This window comes from Canis lupus, chromosome 6, assembly GCF_011100685.1.
Source record: "Canis lupus familiaris isolate Mischka breed German Shepherd chromosome 6, alternate assembly UU_Cfam_GSD_1.0, whole genome shotgun sequence".
Classification (NCBI taxonomy): Eukaryota; Metazoa; Chordata; class Mammalia; order Carnivora; family Canidae; genus Canis; species Canis lupus.
This window is the reverse complement of record NC_049227.1, coordinates 21672102-21690391: the sequence shown is the minus strand read 5'-3', so window position 1 is coordinate 21690391 and position 18290 is coordinate 21672102. Positions and strand designations below refer to the sequence as shown.

The following is an 18290-nucleotide window of genomic DNA, read 5'->3' as shown; positions in this document are numbered from 1 at the left end:
AATGAAGTTTTATCAGACAAATTCCAAAGAAGAGAAAAGGGCAGGGATGTTGAAGGTGGTTACAAGGGAGTGATTGTCAAGCTGAGCCATAGAATCTAAGCTGGGCCAGATTGGGAATGAGACCAGGATGGAATGATGGAGAATGAGTAAGTGGTAGAAGGCCAGTGGAAGAGAGGTTATGAAGAGGTGAAAGACTGTGTTCCTGAAGGGAATCCTGCATCAGCATCACCTGTGAGCTTGTTAGAAATGCAGAATGTCAGACCCCACTTCAGATCTTCTGAATCCAAATCTGAATGTTAACAAGATCTTTCCGACTTGTAAGCTCATTAAAGATTGAGAAGCACAGGGGTGCCTGGGTGGTTCAGTTCGTTAAGACTCTTGATCTCAGGTTAGGTCTTTTTTTTTTTTTTTTTCAGGTTAGGTCTTGATGTCAGGGTTCAAGCCCCGCATTGGGCTCCATGCTGGACATGGAGCCTACTTCAAAAAAAAAAAAAAAAAAAAGATTGAGAACCACAGATCTAGATTGTCCTGTGGAAGAAAAATGGTGCTATTCTGGGCAAAGTGAGAAGGTAATGAATACCAGAATGAACCCTATTTTTTGCTCTGGTTTTTATCTTACTTTATTTTTAGTATACAGGCTCTCAAACATGTTCAAATTTAGTGAAACCCAGTATACCATCATAAACTTTAATAATTTTCAACTCATGGCCGATTTTGTTTTCTTTATATCATCCTTCAAACCCAGGATTGTTTTGAGTCAAATCTTAGGCTGATGTAATTTCATCCATAAATTTTTCATTATCGACCTCTAAAAGACAAGGACTCCCTTTTTAACCATAACCACTGTACCGTCACCCCATCCCAATAAAATCAAGAATAAATCCTTATTATCATCAGATAACCAATTTGTGCTCAGATATCTGCAACTGGCATATAATTTAATTTGTAATCTGTTTGTTTGATGAGTATCCAAATAAGGTCCACACATGGCAGTTAGTGACTATGTCTCTTAAGTGTTGTGTAAGTTATAGGGTTTTTCTTCATGTCTTTTTTCTCCCTTGACATTTTGAAAGTTTATTTATTTATTAGAGAGAGAGAGAGAGAGAGAGGAAACAAGATAACAAGATGTATTGAAGAAATAAGATGATTTGTTCTCTAGATTTTCCCAAAGTCTAGACTTCACTGATTGTTTACTCATGGTATCATTTAGTATGTTCCACTATCCTTTATAGTCTTTGTAAACTGGTAATTAGACCTAAAGGGAATTGCTTTTGAAAAAACCTTTATAGTGAAATATATCCCACATGAGCATATATGTGTGTGTGTGTGTGTATATATATATATATATATAGCTTTAAGCCATATATATATATATATATATGGCTTAAAGAATAAAAATACCCTCATAACAACCACCTCCTGCCTTTGAAACTTTCCAAAAACATCCTTCTTCATCCTTCCCTAGAGGTGACGTCTATCTCGGCTTTTGTCACAATTTTTCTGATGTTTTTTTCCCCGCATGTGGATGCATCCCTAAGCAATGTATTACTTAGTTTTTCCAACTTTGTGAGTTGTAATGTAAATGTAATCACAAGACAGACATTTTTCTGTGGCATGTATTTTGCTTGATATTTTTATTTTTGACATTCATTCATGTCTATATTTGTAGCTATGATTCATTCATTTTCATTGGCATATTAATCAACCACATGAATGTTTTACAATCTATCCATTCTACTCTTGGTGGGTATTTGGTTCACCTCCCCCCACCCCGTTTGGAAGTATTATGAATAACTTTGCTACACCCCCAGTTTGGGAGTAGTATGAATAACGTTGCTAGGAACATTCCTGTACATGTCTTGTGTCCTTGTGCAAGAATTCCTCTAGGTATATACCCAGAAGTGAAAATGCTGGGTCATAGAGTATGCCTCAGTTCAACTGTACAAGAAACTGCTAAACCATTTTCTGCAAGCTGGTTTTATTCCTTTCCACTCCTTATACCTTCTAATTTCTTTTTGTTGCCTCATTGTACCAGATAAATCCTCTAATACATAATAGAAATGGTGAAAGCAATTCTTGTCTCATTTTGATTGAAAGGGAAAACAAAAAAAAAAAAAAAGAAAGAAAGGGAAAACATTCAACATTACACAGGTAACATATTTGCTGAAGGGGTTTTTTAGAGTTGTGTGTGTGTGTGTGTGTGTGTGTGTGTGTTTATCAGATTAAGAAAATTCCTATTTCTCCTTTGCTTGGTTTCATTTAACCATTAATGGTCTTTGAACTTTATCAAACATTTTTCTGCGTCTTTTGAAATAATAAAATGATTTTCCTATTTTTATTCTTTTAGTATAGTGACTTATATTGATTTTCTTTTTTTCCCCTGCTGTATTGACATATTAACATATAAGCAACTTAGGTGTAAGTTGTACAATGTAATGATTTGATACACACATATATTGTGAAGTGATTGCCACAGTAGTTAGTAAACACTTACATTCTCTCTTATAATTTTGTTTTTGTATTTGTGCTGATAACATTTAAGATCTACTCTCTTAACAACTTTCAGTAATATAATATAGTATTGTTAATTATAGTCATCATGCTGTACATTAGATTCCCAGAATTTATGGCTAGAAGTTTATACTCTTTGACCAACATCTCCCTCATTTTCCCTGCCTCCCAGCAACCACCATTTTACTCTCTGTTTCTATGAGTTCATATTTTTTTAGATTCCACATGTAAGGGAGAATACACTGTATTTGTGTTTCCCTGTCTGACTTACTTCACTTATCATAATGCCCCCACGGTCCATCCATATTGTCACAAAATGAAGGATTTCATTCTTTCTTATAGTTGAATAAATAACGCAGCTTATTTACCCATTCATCCATCAGTGGACACTTAGGCTGTTTCCATGATTTGGCTATTGTGGATAATGCTGCAGTGAATATGAGGGTGCAAATATCTCTTCAATATTGATTGCATTTCCATCAAATATGTACCAAGAAGCAGGATTACTGGATCATATGGTAGTTCTATTTTTAATTTTTTGAGGCACTTCCATACTCTTCTCCAGAGTGGCTCTTCCAATTTGCATTCCCACCAACAGTACACTAGGGCTCCCTTTTCTGCACACCCTCCCCAACACTTATCTCTTGCCTTTTTTGGTAATAGCCATTCTAATAGGTATAAGATGGTATCTGATTGTGTTTTTTTTTTTAAGATTTTATTTATTTATTCATGAGAGACACAGAGAGAGAGAGGCAGAGACACAGGCAGATGGAGAAGCAGGCTCCATGCAGGGAGCTGACTCCATCCCGGGTCTCCAGGATCACGCCCTGGGCTGAAGGCGGCGCTAAACCGCTGAGCCACCCGGGCTGCCCCAAGCATCTTTTCATATACCTGTTGGCTGTCTGTATGTCTTCTTTGGGGAAAATGTCTATTCAAATCCTTTAATCAGATTTTGTTTTCTATTGAGTTGTGGGAGGTTCTCGTGTATTTGGGGTATTAACCCCTAACAGAGGGATCCCTGGGTGGCTCAGCGGTTTGGTGCCTGCCTTTGCCCCAGGGTGTGATCCTGGGGTCCTGGGATCGAGTCCTGCATCGGGCTCCTGCAGGGAGCCTGCTTCTCCCTCTGCCTGTGTCTCCGCCTCTCTCTCTGTCTCTCTCTGTGTGTCTCTAAAGAATAAATAAATAAAATATTAAAAAAAAAACCTAACAGATGATCTGCAAATATTTTTTCCTATTCTATAGGTTGCCTTTTCATTTTGCTGGTTATTGCTTTTGCTATGCAGAGGCTTTTAAGTTTGATGTAGTTCCACTCTTTGATTTTTGCTTTTGTTACTTATACGTTGTTGTCATATCCTAAGAATTGTTACTAAGACCAAAGTCCAGGAGCATTTCCCTTGCATTTTATTCTGGTACATTTCATAGTTTTGGGCCTTCCATTTAAGTCTTTTTTTTTTTTTCAAGATTTTATTTATTTCTTCATGAGAGACACACAGAGAGAGGCAGAGACACAGGCAGAGGGAGAAGCAGGCTCCCTGTGGGGAGCCTGACGCAGGACCTGGGTCTCCAGGATCACACCCTGGACCGAAGGTGGCCCTAAACCACTGGGCCACCAGGGCTTCCCCCATTTAAGTCTTTAATCCATTTCCGTTGTGAGTTGTGTATGACTGGGATCCAATTTCATCCTTTTGCATGTAAATATCCAGTTTTCTCAGCACCATTTAAAAAAAAACACTTTAATTATTTATTCATGAGAGACAAAGGCAGAGACATAGACAGAGGGAGAAGCAGGCGGGACTTGATCCCAGGTCTCCAGAAGCATACGCTGAGCCAAAGGCAGATACGCAACCACTGAGCCACCCAGGTGTTCCCTCTCAGCACCATTTATTGAAGAGGTTATCCTTTCCCCATTAAGTATTCTTGGCTTCTTTCTCATGTATGCGTGGGTTTATTCCTGGGTTCTCAATGCTATTCCATTGGTTTATACGTGCTTTTATGCCAGTATCATACTGTTTTGATTACTACAAGTTTGTAATAAATCTTGATATCAAGAAGTACATTTTGTTCTTCCAGCTTGTTCTTCTTTCTAAGGATTGCTTTGGCTATTCAGAGTCTTTTGTGCTTCTATCTACATTTTGGGATTGTTTTTTCTATTTCTGTAAAAAAATGGCAACTGAAATTTTGATAGGGATTACATTGAATCTATAGATGGGTAGTACAGATATTTTAATAACAATAATTTTTCCAGCCCATGTACATGGGATATATTGTATTTGTTTTTGTCCTCTTTAATTTTTTTCATTATTGTCTTGTAATGTACAGCAAATAGATGTTTCATCTCCTTGTTTAAGATGTATTCCTAAGTATTTTATTATTTTTGATGCCATTTTAAATGGGACTTTTTCCCAGATACTTTGCTGCTACTGTGTAGAAATGCAGTTGGAATTTTATAAGTTTGTTTCTGTATCCTGCAACCTTACAGAATTCATTTATTAGTTCTTTTTTTTTTTTTAAGATTTTATTTATTTATTCGTGAGAGACAGAGAGAGAGAGAGAGGCAGAGACACAGGCAGAGGGAGAAGCAGGCTCCATGCAGGGAGCCCGATGCGGGACTTGATCCCCAGTCCCCAGCATCACACCCTGGGCTGCAGGTGGCGCTAAACCGCTGCGCCACCGGGGCTGCCCCATTTATTAGTTCTAATGGGGTTTTTTTGTGGAGTCTTTAGGATATTCTATGTATAAGATCATAACATCTGCAAAGATGATTTTACTTCTTTCTCTCTGATTTGGATGCCTCTTATTTTGTTTTCTTGCATAATTGCTCTGGCTAGGACTTCCAGTACTATCTTGAACAGGAGTATTGAGAGTGAGCACCTTTCTTTTGTTCCTGATCTTAGTGAGAAATCAACCTTTCATTGTTGAATATGGTGTGGGTTCATCATATAGGACCTTTATTATGTTGAGGTATGTTCCTTCTATACCCAATTTGTTTTTATTATGAAAGGATGTTGAGTTATGTCAAATACTTTTTTCTCCCTCTATTGAGATGATCATATTATTTTTATCTTTCATTCTATTACTGTATATCACATTTATCGATTTGTAACCCAGGAATGAATCTCACTTGATCACGTTGTATGATCATTTTATTATGCTGTTGAATTCATGTTGCTAGTATTTTGATAAGAATTTTTATATCTATATTCATTAGGAATATTGGCCTGTAGTTTACTATTCTTATGTTGTCTTTATCTGGCTTTGGTATCAGAGTAATGCTGGACTCATAAAATGAGTTTGGGAATGTTCCTTTTTCTTCAATTTTTGGGAAGAGTTTGAAAAGATTGATGTTAATTCCTCTTGAAATATTTCTTAGAATTCACCATTGAAGCCATCTGGTGCTGGGCTTTTCTCTCTTGGGAGGTTTTAAATTATCAATTCAGTCTCCTTACTTATTTTTGGTCTGTTCAAATTTTCTATTTCTTCATGATTCAGTCTTTTTTTTTTTCATGATTCAGTCTTGATAGGTTGTATGTTTCTAGGAATTCATCCATTTTTTCCTAGATTATCCATTTTGTTGGCATGTAATTGTTCATAGTAGTCTCTTATGATCATTTGGGTTACTGTGGTATCAGTTGTAATACCTCCTCTTTCATTTCTGATTTTAGTTATTTGGGTCTTCTCTTTTTTTCTTTGTCCAAAGGTTTGTCAATCTGTTTATCTTTTCAAAAGACTAGCTGTTAATTTAGTTGATTTTCTCTATTGTTTTTCCTTTATTTCAATTATTTCTGCTCTGATCTTTATTATTTCCTTCTTTCTGCTAACCTTGGGCTTAGTTTGTTCTTCTTTTTCTAGTTCCTTAAGGGGTAACGTTAGGTCTTTTATTTGTGATTTTCTTTTTTTGTTGTTGTTTTAGGTTCCTGTCCTTTTAATCAGGATTGCCATGAAAAGCAATAACCTCAGCTAACCGCTTTGCCCTCCTTCTCCTAACTCCTTCCCCTTCATATGTATACAGCACAGGAACCCAAAGACCTCCCCTCCCCTCCATCCTCTCCATTCCTATTAGGGGAAGAAATGTCACTAAACTTGGGTTTACCTTCTCCCATACAGCATGAAGCAGGATGAATAAAAATACCTTTATGAAGTGCTTTGTTGTGCTATTGTCTTAGGGTGGAGTCAGAGGCAGAGTTCACAGGGCTGGGTGAAGTTTGAGACTCTCTTAGAAATCAGAATTTTTCTCAGGGTCACGGAACCCGTAGTTTGCTCAGAAAAGGGACTATGCCTGAAAGGATAGGGACTACGCTGTGTTAGGCTGAGTTTTTCTCAAGAGTATTATGAGGATAAGGACCCCTTAAAATCCATTCTCCTTCCTCTTCCCTTACCTTCCCCAGCTTCCAGGTAGAAGAGTTGGGGTCTCCTGAGCAGGGAATAGTAACAGTTCTCTCAAGATCTCATCTGTGATTCCCAGGGTGGGTAGTGAGTCAGGCTTATCCCCTGTTGCTGTCTGACCTCTTTCCCCACTTTAGGAGTTTTTGTCTTTGCCTGTGAGCACCAAGGCCTGAAGGATGTCAGTTAGTGATACAATTTCCTTGACTGCATCATTCTTATCCACCACTACACACAGGCAAATCTGTTTCCACGAATTAACCTCTTCTCCACCAGAGATGGTCTCCAGAGTCTTATGAAATAGCATTGAGGACATATTTATTTATTTATTTATTTATTTATTTATTTATTTATTTATTTTAAATTTTTATTTATTTATGATAGTCACACAGAGATAGAGAGAGAGAGAGAGGCAGAGACATAGGCAGAGGGAGAAGCAGGCTCCATGCACCGGGAGCCCGACGTGGGATTCGATCCCGGGTCTCCAGGATCGCGCCCTGGGCCAAAGGCAGGCGCCAAACCGCTGCGCCACCCAGGGATCCCCTGAGGACATATTTAAAGATTTTATTTATCTATTTATTTTAGAGAGAGAGTGCACATACACGTGAGTGGCAGTAGGAGCAGAGAAGAGAGAGGAAAAGGGGAAAGAATCTCCAGCAGATTCCATACTCAGCAAGGAGCCTGTTGCAGGGCTCAATCTCACAACCCTGAGATCATGACCTGAGCTGAAACCAAGAGTCAGATGCTTAACTGACTGAATTATCCTGGCACCTCAAGGACACATTGAAAGCAATGTGATCAACATTGTAGAGCTTTGGTCACTGACATATCTAGGTTATTGTAGGTCTTTGCTGCTGCCAAATCAATAACATAAAACTTGGAGTGGATGTCCAGCACACGCTCTTTCTCATCTACCACTGGCAGGGTTGAGCATCAGTGCTGTACAAAATGTCCAGAGCCATGTAGACAGAGGTGGTAGTGTGGCCCATAACAGTGTTGGCCTAGGTTCTAATCTGCAGGTCTTCCTGAGACTTAGATATGAACTCTGGCTTGGGAAACTCAGTGAACGAACAATTTGAAGAACTTGAGAATGTGTTTATAGGTGAGGATATATAAGGTGTTGCCTGGTTCCAGGTCAATTACTGGCAGCCTATGGATCTTATTTTGAATTAATGAAGAGACGGCATCAAACAAGCTGGCATTAGAAGCAATGCAGACAGGGGATTAAAGAAGTCATGTAGGTATACTTCCCTCCACTAGGTATACCTCCTGGTTGATTAGTAGTTGTGCAGGAGATTGGTGAAAAATTCCTGATGGCCAGCATACCCACAAAACCTTGCTTCTTACTTTCCGACAAAGGCACAGCTCAGATACCATTAGTTGCCAAAGAGGGAAAGAAAAAAAAAAGCTTTCTTCACCTACAGAGAAATATTAAATATAAACAAATCGGAGCTTTTGGGAATCATGTCATAGCTGTCATGAGACTTCATCAAAGTAGTGTACATGCTATGGTTGGATTCCGGGGTCCCTTGAGGATACTCATTTTCCATAGCTGGAAGCTATCCCAAGAAGTGACCATCTCCTTTGCAAGAGACACTGGCTGGATTCTTTTGCTCTAGGAAGCATGCTCTCCTTTTTCTCCATGAAGGCATTTATTGCTTTAAACTTTCCTCTTAGAGTCGCTTTTGCTGCATCCCATAAATTTGGTGTGTTGTGTTTCCATTTTCCTTTGTATTGAGATATTTTTTTATTTCCCCTTTGATATTTTCTTTGACTCAGTGGTTGTTCACGAGTATGTTGTTTAATTTCCACACATTTGTGACTTTTCCAGTTTTCTTCTTGTACTTGACTTCTAGTTCTCATACCATTGTGATCAGAAAAGACATCTGGTATGATTTCAATCATCTTACATTTGCTAAAAATTGTTCTGTGACCTAACATATCTATTCTAGAGAATGCTCTGTGTGTGCTTCAGACAAATGTGTATTCTGTAGGGTGGAATGTTCTGCATATATTTGGGCTAAGGTATAGTTCAAGTCAAATGTTTCTTAATTGATTTTCTCCCTAGATAATCTGTCCATTTTTGTGAGCTACTAATGTCCCTACTATTATTGTAGTGTTATTTCTCCCTTCCGATCTGTTAGTATTTGCTTAATACGTTTAGTTGCTCTGATATTGAGTGCATATATATTCACATTTGTTATACTCTTGACAAATTAACCCCTTTATCATTATATAATGACCTTTTTTTGTCTCTTGTTACAATTTCTGACTTAAAATCTATTTTGCTGATGCAAGTATGGCTACTCCCACTCTCTTTTGGTTTCTATTTGCATGGAATATTTTTCTACCTCTTCACTTTGAGACTATATATGTCCTTAAGGCTGAAGTGAGTCTCTTGTAGGCGACAAATAGTTGGGTTGTGGGTTTTTTTGTTTTTTTGGGGTTTTTTTTTTGGTTGTGTTTTTTTAACCCATTCAGTCACTCTATGCCTTTTGGTTGGAGAATTTAGTGTATTTACATTTGAAGTAATTATTGATAGGTAAGTACTTATTAATGCTGTCTTATGTCTTCTCGTTGTTTTGTAGTTCATTTGTTTCTTTCTTCCTCTTTTGTTGTCTTTTTTTGTGAGATGATGATTTTCCATAGGTCTTCTTCTCTTTATCTTTTGTGTGCCTACCATCGGTCTTTGTTTTGTGGTTATCGTGAGAATTGTATCAAATGTCTCATAGACTTAACAGTCTATTTTAACATGGTAACTTAACTTTGATCATACACAAAAATTCAACTCTTACTCCTCTCTCATATTTTATGTTTTTGATATCACAATTTATCTCATTTATATTGTAAATCCACTAACATATTATTGTAGCAATAATTACTTTTAGTAATTTTATTCTTTAAACCTTTATACTATAATTAAGTGATTAACACACAACCATGTTATAGTATTAGTATTCTGAATTTGACTATATACTTACGTTTACCAGTGTGTTTTATATTTGCATATATTTTCATGTTGCTAATTAGTGTCCTTTCATTCTGCTTCAAGAATTCCGTTCAGCATGTCTTGTAAAGCAGATCTCCCTCAGCTTCTGTTTGTTTGGAAAAAGCTTTGTCTCTCCTTCATTTCTCAAAATAACTTTGCCAGGTAAATTATTCTTGGTTGATAGTTTTTTTTTCTTTCAGCAATCTGAATATATCATTACACTCTCTCCTGTCCTGCAAGGTCTCTGCTGAAAATTTTTCTTTATTTTTTTATTTTTAAAAGATTTTATTTATTTATTTATTTATTTATGAAAGACACAGAGAGAGAGGGGCAGAGACATAGGCAGAGGAAGAAGCAGGCTCCATGCGGGAGCCTGATGTGGAACTCGATCCCAGGACCCTAGGATCACGCCTTGAGCAGAAGGCAGACATTCAACGGCTGAGCCAGCCAGACGTCCGTCTGCTGAAAAATTTTCTATAGCCTTATGGGGGTTCCCATATATGTGAGAATTTTCCTTAATCTTGCTGCTTTAAAAATTCTCCTTTTCTTTGATTTTTAGATAATTTTATTTTAAAGTGTCTTAGAGAAGATCATTTTGGGCTGAAATTTTAGGGTGACTTATGAACTTACAAGTTTTAATGTCCAAATCACTCTCCAGATTTGGGAAGTTCACATCCATTTTTTTAAAGATTTTATTTATTTATTCATGAGAGACACAGAGAGAAAGAGGCAGAGACACAGGCAGAGGGAGAAGCAGGCTCCATGCAGGGAACCCGATGTGGGACTCGATCCCCAGCCAAACCGCTGGGCCACCGGGGTTGCCCACATCCATTATTTATTTAAATAAGTCTTCTACCTCTTTTCCCCACTCATCTCCTTCTGGTAATCCAGTAATACATGGTTTCTTTGAATGGTATCACAGAATTCATGTTGGCTTTCTTTACTCTCATTCTTTTTGTCGTTTTACTCCTCTGACTGTGTGATTTCAAATAATCGGCCTTCTAGCTCACAAATTCTTTGGTCAAGTCTGCTGTTGAGCTCTATTGATCTCTTCATTTTAGTCATTGTATTCGTCAACTCTAGGATTTCTGTGTTTGTTTTTTAATGTTTTCTTTTCTTGCTGAGCTTCTCATTTTGTTTATGTGTAGTTTCCCTAACTATATTTAGTTGTTTATCTGTGTTTTCTTTTTTTTTTTAAGATTTTATTTATTTATTCATGATAGTCATACAGAGAGAGACAGAGAGGCAGAAACACAGGCAGAGGGAGGAGCAGGCTCCATGCAGGAAGCCTGACGTGGGATTCGATCCCGGGTCTCCAGGATCGCGCCCCGGGCCAAAGGCAGGCGCCAAACCGCTGCGCCACCCAGGGATCCCCTATCTGTGTTTTCTTGCATTTCACAGAATATCTTTAAAAGGGTTATTCTGAATTCTTTGTCAGACAGTTCACAGGCCTCCATTTCTTTAGGGTCAGTTATTGGAGTTTTATTAGTTTCTTTTGGTGATGTCATGTTTCCTTGATTTTTCATGATCCTTGTAGTCTTGCCTTGGTATCTGCACAATTAAGGAAGTAGGCACTTTTTCCACTCTTTACACACTAGCTTCAACAGGCAAAATCTTTCACTGGTCATCCTATCCAGAGATTCTGGGTGGGCCACCTGGTGGTACCCATATGTGGGCCTGCTATTGGAATCTTTGGGTATATAGAAGTGGATGTGCATCCTGAGTCCACAGAGGCCATCCAGGTACTGGGGATTACTGGGGTGAGCCCAGCATCTGGATTCAGGTGGGCTAGTAGTACTTGTCCAGTAAATGATTTGCAGACTATTGATCTTCAGTAGTAGAACAAATATATCCCAGCAGGTATACCAGATAATCCATTGGATAAGGAAAGAAAATAATGGAACTTCTGATTATATTTATTCCTTACTTCGTTTCTTTTAGTTTCTTTTTTTTTCTTTTAGTTTCCATGTCATGAATGTTTTATAATATACTGAACGCCATACAATTATATGTACACATAAACTATAAGTAAATACATTTGTGGAAGTGTAGGCCCAAAATGTATACTGTCAAAGTGAGTATTCAAACGAGTTTAGGGACCATTACTCCAAGCCACTACCTTCTAATTTCTCTTCAGAAAGAATATAACTGATTAACTTACAGCTTTCTTAATTACTAGCAGACCTGGAGATATGTTCTTGCCACCTTGATAGAACTATATTTTCTAAATATCCATACTGTAATACCATCTACCAGAGATAGTCATTTTAGAAACTTTACCTATTATCATGGGTCTCACTATGAGAGTAAATTGGAGAGGGTAAAACAGAGAATACATTTTCTGTGCCTCATGAAGTTAACTAGTTGCTATTACAGACACAATGAGAATTAATTCTGTTCTCTGACCACCTGAGAATAACACTTTTAAGGTAAGGAATTGCCTATTCATTGAGACATAACTCAATAAGTAGAGTCGACTAATGATAGACCAGGGAACAATCAGATACAATGTAGTAAATTATGTTCTGTCATATTGTAATTCTTAATAACTCAGCTGTCACTCTAGACATTTTTGTGTCTTTATCTGGAGAACAGAAAGAAATAAAATGTAGGCTATTATAGACAAGGTAAAAATCCTACAATGTGGGTGGAATGTAAGACTTTAAAAGAAGACTCTTGAATGGGGTGCTGACGGTTGAGTGAGAGTTCACCAAGGTTACAAGGCAAGAAACAGAAGAGAACATCCCAGACAAAGGGACCAAAATATGCACAGACACAGATGGAAGACCACTGAGGAATGGAAAGGAGTGTGGTGTGGCTGGGACATACAGAGGCTGTATATGTTTGTGAGAGAGTGCAGAAAGGAGAAGTCATAAGAAGGGATGCCAAACAACGTGATTATTAAGAGTCAGACCAACCTGGGATCAGATTCCTGCTCAGTCTCCTGTGATTGTGAACGAGTACATCTATAATATTTATAATTCCCTCTCTGTAAATGTATAATAACAACACTAGTACCTAGCTCCTAGGGTTATTGTGAGTTTGAAATAAGAGAATCCACTTGAAATGCTTAGATTAGCACCGATTACTTGATGTCCTTTAAGGCTTCAGTAAATAGAAAATGTTATTGTCATTGTTATACTACACCTACACACTTGCACACTCACACTAGTAACAACAGTTAGATCATAGGATGGCTTATATACAATGTCAAAGAGTTCTAGCTTTATCTTTTGGGTCAGTATTTCTAAAATGCGACCAATTTGTCTGTAAAACAAATTATCTCCAAGTTGTTTGGCAGTTTCTGTGACATAAGCAATGGGAAAATAGGTGCTTCCGAATATTATAAATTTGAAAAGGAAGAAATATTATCAAGGACCATTAAGTTCCTAATAATGGTGCAAGAGTGCAGATAGCTCAAAATGGTCAGACTCTTAACAAAGAGTAGTTAAAATTCAGTTACTAGAAAAAAAAATTCAGTTACTAGAATATAGTTTATTTTAGCTGTATCATTTGCATATTATTGTTTATGTGTGTAAAATTTGCATTTTTGTTGTTACTATTATGTTTTGTTGCAGTTCTGATGATCAAAAATAGATTAATGACTAAAGAGTGGTTCATTGAAGTGTAAAAGCAAAGATAAAAATAGAAGTATAAACACCGCAACTCAGAAGCGTAATTAGCAAACAGGACTCCAGGATCTGTTGGGACAAGTACATCTGTGAATGTGAATGTGATGATTTCACCCAAGCAGCTGAAAGGCAAAGTGTGAATAGAAAATGTGGCTATGAATATCTAAAAACTGGATTTTTTTTTTCTGAAAAGGGATTTATCCCACTTGTTTCCAATGTACACTCTATTAGAAAACTGTCAGAGAGCTTCATGATGCTTTCAGAGATTTCATGTTGTTTCCAAAATAGAATAACCTCTCTGGTCAACCAGGGGAATTTCCTGGACTAAGTACAAAATATTTTGCGGTATGAAATTGATTAATTTTACTTCTAAATGCAAAAAGGCCAAAAGACAGCAACAACAGATGCAAGTCATGCTATGGTCATCGTGTTTATAAAGCCAGCCTCAAATTCAGGACATATAAAATGCCAGGACAGAAAGCAAAAGTAGCCATAAGCAAATCTAATGACAGGATTGTATGCTGCATAACACAAGTGGCATACAAATATGGTGGAACTATTACCATAATGAGGATAGCCAATTTTTTGTTTAATAGCTGAGTGAAAGCACTAGTGGGAAAGGTATAAACCAGCTCTTTGCATCCCTGTAGTATAAATATGGACAAAAAAGAAACACTTGGTAATTTTGAGTTCTGTTTATCAATTAATCTAATAATATTTTTGTGAGACATGATGCAGATTAGAAGCATATTGGAAATAATGCTGATGGAGGACCAGCCACATGTCCAGCAAAGAAAGATTTGGTGTATCAGTATCTATTGTTACAATAATGCAAAGCAACTTCAAAATCCAGTCACTTAAGTACTAAGAATTTATTTCTCTCATGAATCTGTAAGGCCAGCAGGGTGGTTCTTCTCACCTCAGCTAGTCTTACTGCAGTATCAGTCTTACTACTGATAAGACGTAGGCAGGCTACAATTTGTGGAGCTCAGTGCAAAACAAAAATGCAGGGCCCCTTATTGAGAAATTATTAAGAATTTAGAGACAGTGTACAGCAGAACATTAAACCAAACACGAGGCCTTCTTAACACAGAGCCCCTATGTGACTACAAAGGTCACATGATCATGAAGCCAGACTGGGCTGTGGATCACATGGGCAGCTCTGCTGCTTTGGGCTGGCTTCTTTCATATTCTGGGTATCAGCTTGGCTAGTCCAGGATAGACTTACCTGGACAACTGGGGTAACTCTACACCATGTATCACATCTTTCCACAGGCTAGCCCAAGCATGTTTTTATGGCAAAGGCACATAAGCAAGAATAAACCAACCCAAATATGCAAGCACTCCTTAAAGTCTCTGCCTTGTCACATTCTCTGACATCCTACCAGGTCACAGCAAAGTCCTATGGCGAACTCAGGGAGGGTGCTACAACATGATAGGATGAGAAGGGGTGGGGAATTGTGCCATTTTTACCATCAGCCTCCCTTGACCACTCATATGTAGTTATATCTGAGTGCTAAATTGCCCACCACTTTACTTACTACGAACAGTTATGCATCCTAATCTTAATTAAAGGGCGAAGAAGTAGTAAAAGTTGTTAGCACAATCACATCACAGTCACTAAGCATATGTCTTTCCTGTGTGCTTTATGAAGAAATGGATGACAGGTACTACAACTGCTTCTCCACACTAAAGCAGGCTGGCTGTCCACGGGGAAGGTACTCATGTGAATAATCGAAATGAGGGAGGAGATAAAATTTCTTTATGACATTAATGACTCCATGAAAGAACAGAAATCACAAATCTTGTCCTTGTTTTCATTATCAGCGTTGTGAAGATATGTTATCTCTGATTTCAAGTGATATGTCAACACACTGTGGTCAGGAGCTTGAAAATCTTGAACTTCTCCTTTTAAGCCTAACATAATAGGATATTATGTGCTGAGGATATTCAGTGCTGAGGATAAGATATCAGGAAATTGAACTTTGCAAGTGGCTTCATTGGTAGGCATTGACTTTTTGCTAACACTTGATTTTCTTCATTCTCTGGAGAAAGAAATCAATGACATATTACTATTTAATGACCATACACAATGCCAGGAAAGATGAACAAATTCTTTCCAGAGCTAAAGCCAAACAAGAAACACCAGAAATTTATTTGCAACTAGCACCCAAGTGAAACCATGCAACCTTTGAATAAGATCTGTTCTTTGACTTTGCTGTTCATGAAGATGGTCTTTGATGAGAAATCTCACCACTGTTTCTAGGTATGCTTCCCATCCAACTATACAAAACTGTTGTCAGGACCACTAAACGTTTGTTGCTTTATTTAATAGCCCATAATTCCTAGTTAATGCTAGGATTTAGTAGAATGAAAGTAAGTTAAGTTTGTCATTAATTCAGATACATATATATTTATTTATCTGAAGTATATACATTAATAATTGCACACAACAGTATCCCTTTTACTGACCTGATATTTCTCACCATCCTGCTTTCACAATTTCAACTCTTTCTTCCAAAATTCAGGCTCTGACTATATTCAAACACTTCTTGTTAATAGGGCTGGTAGACTGCTCTATCCAAATTCTTGCTACGTGTTACCCAAAATTCAGGTACCAACTATGTGCAAATCATACTTCATCCCTTGCTATATGAACTTGATTTCCAAACTCAAGAGATAAATGGATTTGGACAGCAAGGGATTCTTGAACATTATTAGTTTTAGGTTATTTTAATTTTGTTACTTAAAAATTGATTAATTTTTACTAAAATGTGAAGTTTGCATATGCTCCAGACAGCCAATAAGTGGTTATCAGATACTGAAAATTTAAGAAACACTGTTTTGCTTTTGGTGATTGGTGGGGTGGGGGGAAGCATTGAAAGATGCAAAAGTTTTAAACAGAGGAGAAAATATAGTCAGATTTGCATTTTCAGATTACTAGGGTGCCTGGGTGGCTCAGTTGGTTGAACATCAGACTCTTGATTTTGTCTCGAGTCATGATCTTAGGATTGTGGAATCGAGTCTTGCATCGGGCTTGGTGCTCAACAAGGAGTCTATTTTTCCTTCTCCCTCTGCCGTTTCCCTACTTGTGTTCTCTCTCTGTGTGTCAAATAAATAAATAAATAAACAAACAAACAAACAAACAAATAATAAATCTAAAAAAAAAAAAAAAAAAGGTGATCCCAGAGGATGCCCGGGAGGCTCAGCCAGTTAAGCGCCACCCAGATCTTAATGTCAGTGTCATGAGTTCAAGCCCTGTATTAGGCTCCATGCTGGGTGTGGAGCAGAGAAAGAGAAGGAAGGAACGAAGGAAGGAAGGAAGGAAGGAAGGAAGGAAGGAAGGAAGGAAGGAAGGAAGGAAGGAAGAAGGAAGGAAGGAAGGAAGAGAGAGAAAGAAAGAAAGATTTTCTCAGGTCCCTGGTTAAGAGGATGGGGTTAACAAAGAGAAGAAACTCAAGAGAAAAAAAAGAAAGAAAGAAACTCAAGAGAAAGAGCAGGTTTATGGTCTTTCAATAATTAAGCTGCCTCTCAGATATACAGAATAGTTATCCAGAAAGTGTGTATATAAATGTGGAGAAAGAATGTGAGCTGCAGATACATATTGGGGATATAGTATGGACGAGTTGTCATGAATATTGACTCAGCTTGGATGCTGCTCCTTCTTCGACCATAACCAAGACCACAGGCAACAGTTTCAATAAGGACGAATGTTTTTTTTTTTTTCAACCAGTTTCCATCTCTTAACCTCCACTTTGAAACTACCCCACTCTGTAGTTTATATCTTTTTTCTTTTTCTCTTTTTTATATCTATTTTCTAATACTGTAACTCTATATTTACATTATGAAAATCTTTTTTTTTTTTTTTTGGAATGTCCAGCTTCCATCACTCTACTATTAACAGCTTCTGGGTTTTGTTTGAGGTTCTACCTTTCCGCCACACTCTTATCCCACTAGCTCTGGTGGCATTGACTCCACCCCATGCCTATGCAGTAGATCTGACCAATCAAAGCTTCTTGGTCATTGTGTTTGGCTCAAGGATAAGTGATTGACACATGGTCACAGTAGGAAAAAGAGATGCTGAGGCACCCAGGTGGCTCAGTTGGTTAAGCATCAGACTCTTGGTTTCAGCTCAGGGCATGATTTCAGGGGCCTGGGATGGAGCCTCATGTTGGGTTCCACATTCAGTGGGGAGTCTGCTTGAAATTCTTTCTCTCTCTCTCTCTCTCTCTCTCTCTGCTCCTCCCCCCACTTGTGCGCTCTCTCATACTTTCTTTTTTTTTTAATTTAAAAATAATTTTTAAAAAGATTTTATTTATTTATTCATAAGACAGAGAGAGAGAGGCAGAGATGTAGGCAGAGGGAGAAGCAGGCTCCCTTTCGGGAGCCTGATGCAGGATCACGACCTGAGCCGAAGGCAGATGCTCAACCACTGAGCCACCCAGGTGCCCCTCATGCTCTCTGTCTTTTTTTAAAAAAAAATCTCCTGCTTCTCCCTCTGCCTGTGTCTCTGCCTCTCTCTCTCTCTGTCTATCTTGAATAAATAAATTTTAAAAATCTTAGAGAAAGAGATGCCTGACACTTTTGCTGAGGTTTCTGGCACAAACTCAAGAGTGTTCCCTCTTTATGCAAATGTAAAAGAATATAGGGACAATATTTCTACAGCCATCTTATAACCACAAGGAATTTGAGAACAGAGCCTGTACTAATAGGAAACCTGAGAAATGGAGAAAATGTGGATTTTGGTGATCTTGTTTGGGTTCCTGCCTTTTTTTTTT

The 18290-nt window shown here is 37.8% G+C and overlaps 1 pseudogene; it reads right to left on the bottom strand.

Annotated features, from left to right (window-relative positions):
* Positions 1 to 7027: 7027 nt before the first annotated feature.
* Positions 7028 to 8441, bottom strand: LOC100687897 (annotated as a pseudogene).
* Positions 8442 to 18290: the final 9849 nt, after the last annotated feature.